The following is a 6,000-nucleotide window of genomic DNA, read 5'->3' as shown; positions in this document are numbered from 1 at the left end:
TCATCTAAGATAGCACAAGGGTTAAATAAGGAGGTTTGAACGTGTTTTTTTTTGGGATTTCCTTGGCAACTAAGGTTTTTTGCTAACCACTGCCACATTCCTAATACAGTCATATTGTATGTTAAAGCGTTTCACTCAGCTTGAGCTAATGATTCATGTTTAACATTTTTACAAGTGTGAAAGAAACAGGAAGAACTTTTGAGAGTTCGCCATGCAGAATCTATAAACTTTATTTCTAACATTTTTTCCCAAGTAGCTTACCAATGAGGTTCAAGTAGTCAGGGGACGATAGATTGAAATCCCCAGGAGGAGTTTCTGTTTGCAGAAGGTAGTAAAGGCGATTCAAGACAGATGTCAAAGGTCAATTAAACTTTGAATGCATACCTAACCTGGTGGCGTGTGTAGGAATTTTTTTTAAACTAATCCTCAACCTGGATGACCAAAATTTTGAGTTCTGTGTTTAGAAAGTTTTGTTTCCGAAAGATAAACTAGTTCTCTCAGCAAAGTGACATGGTTTCTGCTGAACACCGCAGAGTCTGGGCAATAAAGTAGGTATTATGTCCCACACAGCCTCGCGTAGACACAGAGTGTTTGAGCTCAAACAAACTTCAGCTCAGGAAAGGGAAAACAAGGGAGAAGTGATGACGATTCTTCTGCTACCGTTTCCTGTAATTGTCCTCTGCTGTTTACACACACAAACCTGTGACTCACAGATGAAGGTATGGTTCAGCGGATGGTCGCATGGTGGCAATGGCAGGAAATTCACAACAAACTTTGGAGATCTGAGGTCGTTTTTTTTCCTTTTCTTTCCAGGTGACTTCTGATCTATTTATAATCTATATTATTTTTACACTCACTTTTTTGTTTCAAGACAAATAATTCATTTTCACATCAAGGATCTCAAGCTTATTGTTTGGGTCCAAACAGGAATCTACAAAATAAAGTTCAGGTAGTTCATGTTTTTGCAGTATTGTGTGTTTGGTTCAGAGGTGAAATGTTTCTGAAGCTAAAAATGAACAACCGCTTCACTTCCTCAGTTAAGACCAAAAACAAATCCAATCGTCAACCAAAACTTTATTTATAAAACACTTTTCATACTGTACATATGCAGCCCAGAGTGCTTTACAGAATAAAATTATTTTTCAAATAAACAAAAAACAAAACAAATGTACTTGTTCTGATTCTTCGAAATAATTACATAGACCTCTTTGTCATTCCCAGGCGCCCAAAAAATAAAATGGTTGCTATGGAGATAGAGTGGAAGGGGCGGGGGGGGGGGGGGGTGCTCACATTAAATACTTTTGTTTTCACTTAAGGCCCGTACACACCAGGACGAATATTCGCCAGCGTTTTTTGCCCCGTTTTTTGTGTTCACACCCAAACGATTTTCGCTGACGATGAGCCGAGCGAACATGCAAATTCATTCCCTGACGTTAGATGGCGCTTAATGTAAACAGAAATACTCCTGTACACAAGGTGGCGCTGCGCAACTTTACGCTTCTTAAAGTCGCTTTTCACTCAGAAGAAGAGAGCAAGTATTTACGCGCTTGTTAGAATCATACAAAGAAAACATGAATATTTCAAGCAGCAGTAGCTCTAGCTCCAGTTCCAGCGATGAAGAAATTATTTTTCTGATGAATGATGAAAGACGGCGGAAAAGACGTCGATTTTGGGTACATCCCATAGTTACGAGAAGAGAAGAACATGGGGAGTTTTATCGACTGGTACAAGAGCTGAAAATGTATCATGAACGTTTTCGGGGATATTTTAGAATGTCCGTCAGTGAGTGCATCTTCTTCGTCTTATTTTTTCACGGCAGTGTAGACGCTACTTGGCGTATATCTTCTTCGCCGTGACGTATGTGTGCTCAGCAAGACAGTTTTGTGTTTGAGTGCCCCCAAGTTGTGTTTTACTGTAACTTCAGAAGCTCCAGACACGTGTGCAAAAGCGCCATTCTCATTGGTTGTATAGTTTTTGACGCGGCGCATCAAACCAAAAAAACGAACCCGAGGCGTTTTTCGCGTCGGTGTGTACACTCACATTGGTGCCCTTTGTTTAGTCACGAGGCGTTAAACGTCGGCGAATATCGCGGGCGAAATTCGTCCAAGTGTGTACTGGCCTTTATGTTAAGCTGTTGATAGAATATTGATTTATTTCTGCTTATTTACCTTTTGCTCAGGTCATGGTGTTGGCAAATGTTTTTTTAAGCTTTTTGGCAGGCATGTTGGATAATTAACTCAAACCATTTTGATTGATAGGGGTGTTTTTCCTCTTCGCTGGTTGTTTAGACAATGTTCAAAAACAGCATTTTTTTTTTTTTGGTGATGTTTGAACCAGTTGAGGTGATGCTTTAAAACCCTTTGAGTGGAGAGAGGTTGTGTGAACGGTGCTCAATAGTAGGAAAATCATGGCAAATGAAAATAAAACCCGTTTTATGCTAAAACAACTGGCCACTTTAGTACAGTCGCTTTGCGCTGCTCTGTTACGGGGGGTTTGAAACAGCAAACCTTTGTTTGGTTGTGTGCAGCAACAACAGCTTTATGTGGTTTGTAATTGCTCCAAGATACAGTTTAAAGTGTAAACTGTGACTTAATGTGGAAACCTTTTGCAATTACAAGAAGTGATTGTTTAGGAGCAGCAATGCTAAAAAAAAAAAACAAGTACTCAGGACGGCAATGTTCTGCAGCATCTAAAGTCTTTTCTCACTTGTTAAAGTGTTTTTTTTTAAATTAAAAAGCCTTTGCTTTTTATTTTCTTATTTAAAACAGACCTATATAAATATTGTGATGTCACCCCACCAGGCAGAAACAGGTGAGACATTTATAGAAGCAGGTACCTGAGACAGAGCGGCAGGTGTGTTACGTCTAAGTTGATGGGCTCACAATCCTTTCAGTCAGGCGTAATCAGGCCTCTCCACTCATTTATCTGCTGTTTTTTTTCTTCAATACTCTTTTAAAGAATAATGACACTTCTGGTTCTTTTGAGAGAAATAATAACAAATCCCTTTACAGAGCGTAATGCTAATGGAGACAAAATAGAAAGTTTTGATGTGTCTTTTTTAGATTTATTTAAGTAAAATTGTTAAAATTAGTAATATTACAGTTATTTTTCATTAAAAAGTAATAGAAGATCATTTATTGTGGTTTAGATGAAAAAAATTAAAAAACTGTGCAAACATTTGGTTCAGATTTCTTTTCAAAAATATATTTATTTTTTTGTGATGAATCTTGTGTGTGTCTTTTGAAAATCTTTTTTTGTATGTTTGCAGCTGACCTGGTGGAACCTGTCTCGTCACGTGGTTCCTCTTTCATTTCTGAACATCTTTGTGAAAATCTCGAGCACGTTTGAGCTGAATCGTCAGGCTCGGGTTCTGCGGATCTCTCATGACAGTAAACCCACTTTGCTCCAGTTGGACTTGCAGCTCTGCTTTGCTGCAGTTTGTCCTGGAGAAAAAAGACGCTGCAGGTTCCACAAAGGCTCCTAGATAGTGTTACGGAGCTGGAGCCGTGTCTCCGGACGCCGAACATGAGACTGTCAAGCCTGTTTCTGTAGGACCGCGGTCCACTTCAATGCTCTGCCTGTCTTCCCTCCATGTATCCAGAGCAGCCTTGGCATCCTGCCCTGCCCCACTTCCATTGTAACGGGGCTATTGAGGGAAGGAGCGTAAACCAACACGGCCGTTCCCATTCGCATCCAATATGGCGGAGACCTGACACCATGTGAAGCGATGGCTCTGCATCTCTCAGAGGGATCCTGTTGCTGAGGAGAAAACAGAGCTCAGGTACGTCTCAGTGTGGGAGACAGAAAGTATTGTGAGCGTGGCAGCAAGAGAAGTACAATTTGAGGAGATAAGACATGAAAGGGAACAGATACAAGGTTTCTGGAAGATTTAAGTTTAACAATCAAATGACATAAAATGACTTCTCATGAAGAAGTTGAGTTTGGAGCAACGCTGCTTGTTTCGTCTTCTTCGAAATGTAGGACTTTTCTGTTTTCTATTTTATTTCTACAGACGTTAGCCCTGATGTGTTGATGTAGCCTATTGTAATTTCTTCATAAATCTTATTGTGAATTTAGGGATTCGCGTTCTTTTTGGGCCCCTTGTTTACGTATTTTCCTCTGCAGCCCCTCTGTGTAATGTGGGGAACTCATCACAGAAGATCAGTCTGTTCCTGGAGCTCAGATCCTGATTTCAAAGCATTGGATGTTCATAGATCCTGTGTGAAATCAGCCACTCCTGTCCTCAGAAAAACATGTTTTGTGAACCCTCAACATGAAAAATATGTCTCTTCACAGAGACAGATCTACACAAGGCTGAGATTTTTTTTTAGCTTTTTCCTGTTCTGTTGTGTTCTTGCCGTGGAAACCAGAAGCAGCTTGATGGACAGTTGCCATGGGCAACAGAGCAAATGAGAACAAAAAATAAAGAGGAGGTTAATGTGAGGGGCGTGGTTTTCAGGGAAACCTGCATTTTTGTGACGACGGCTGGAGAGATGATGCAAAGGATGTTGCATCATCATCAGCCTAATAACAACTTGTAGCAGCTATGCTATTTTTATCCTCCCTCCCGGAGGAGGGAGAGCTTGTCTGACAGAGAGGGAGGGGGGTGTTTAATGCAGACTGCTGCTGTGCAAAACACACACTCACAACCCAAGAGAAGCTTGACTGACCATGCCTCTCATCTCAATCAGCCGTGAACTCTCATTCGCATTTTTCTCCTCAACTTAGTCAACAAAATTGATTTTTATTTTGACTTTTTAAATCTTAATTATTTAGTGGTTCATTTGAGTAGGGGGTTAAACAAACTTTTTATGAACTTCAAGTGAGAAAAGACATTGTGTTTCATCTCCACCAAAGGAAAACAAAGGTTGAAAAACTTGGATGTTTCCTTGTGTTTTTTTTTTTTTTTCTATAACAAAGATTGAAAGTTCAATTCTGAAGTGAGACCAGATGAATATTTGAAAAGTTTTTACACACTTGTTTACCAACTAAAATGATGTAAAATATTCTCATCTTCCAGGGCTTTCTTAATTTTAGAGCAGCTGTGTGAGGAGGAGCTGCTGGCAATGGTCAGGTCTTCTGTCTCTCCAACACCCTAATCCAAACACTTGACGAAGTGTGCTGCTACGTCGTCATGGCTACGTCGGCTGCTAGGAGGGGATGTTCCATGGACATATGGAAGGGGTGTTTTGCTGGAGGGATAAACCCTTTTCCAACAGCTTATCAATAATCTGCTGCCAACTGAGCATGTCTGCTTGCTATCCTCCTGACTCCGAGACAGTCCATTTACTGTCACAGGTGTTGTTGGGACGTAGCCCGCCAACCCTTAACACGTCCTCACTGCAGCTCTGCTTTACATTTCACCGAGGCCAAAACGTCAGAGGGACTCAACCAAAATTGGGGAGGACTTAAAGGCAAACTCACAGAGGAGCCGGTTATTAAAATGACTGTGTGGTACAAGCACCAAATTTGACATGGATCTACCCTAGGATCCCTTCTTTCAGAAAAGAACGTTAGCCATGAGAAAATCTTAGTTTATAAAATGTTTATATAATAGACATTTAATAGTATTCTGTAGATTCCCCTCAAGTTTAACATTTTGTGCATGAACAGCCCATATACTGTTGATACTGGGACAAGCAGACATTTAAATATTTTCATAATAATTTGAGTGTTTGGCCGCCATCTTTACAACTGGCCGCCAATTTGGATTTTTCTTGTTGCTTTTCTGAAAGAGGGGATCCTACGGTACATCCATGCCAAATTTGTTGCTTGTACCACCAAAATGCACAATTTTTCTGAGACACTGAGGCTCCTACACACTGAAACCTAGAGGGGCTTCAACCTCTTCATGAAGAGTCATTGCTCATTTGAAACTGAACGCCGGAGCACGCTCAGACCCAGGAACCCCTCGCACGCAGACGGCCCATCACCATCTGACACATAACCAAACATCCCTGCAGTAAAGCTGCTGCTCTGCTTCATTCCTTTGAAGAGCCG

This window comes from Oryzias latipes, chromosome 1, assembly GCF_002234675.1.
Source record: "Oryzias latipes chromosome 1, ASM223467v1".
NCBI classification, from domain to species: domain Eukaryota; kingdom Metazoa; phylum Chordata; class Actinopteri; order Beloniformes; family Adrianichthyidae; genus Oryzias; species Oryzias latipes.
This window is presented reverse-complemented; position numbering follows the sequence as displayed.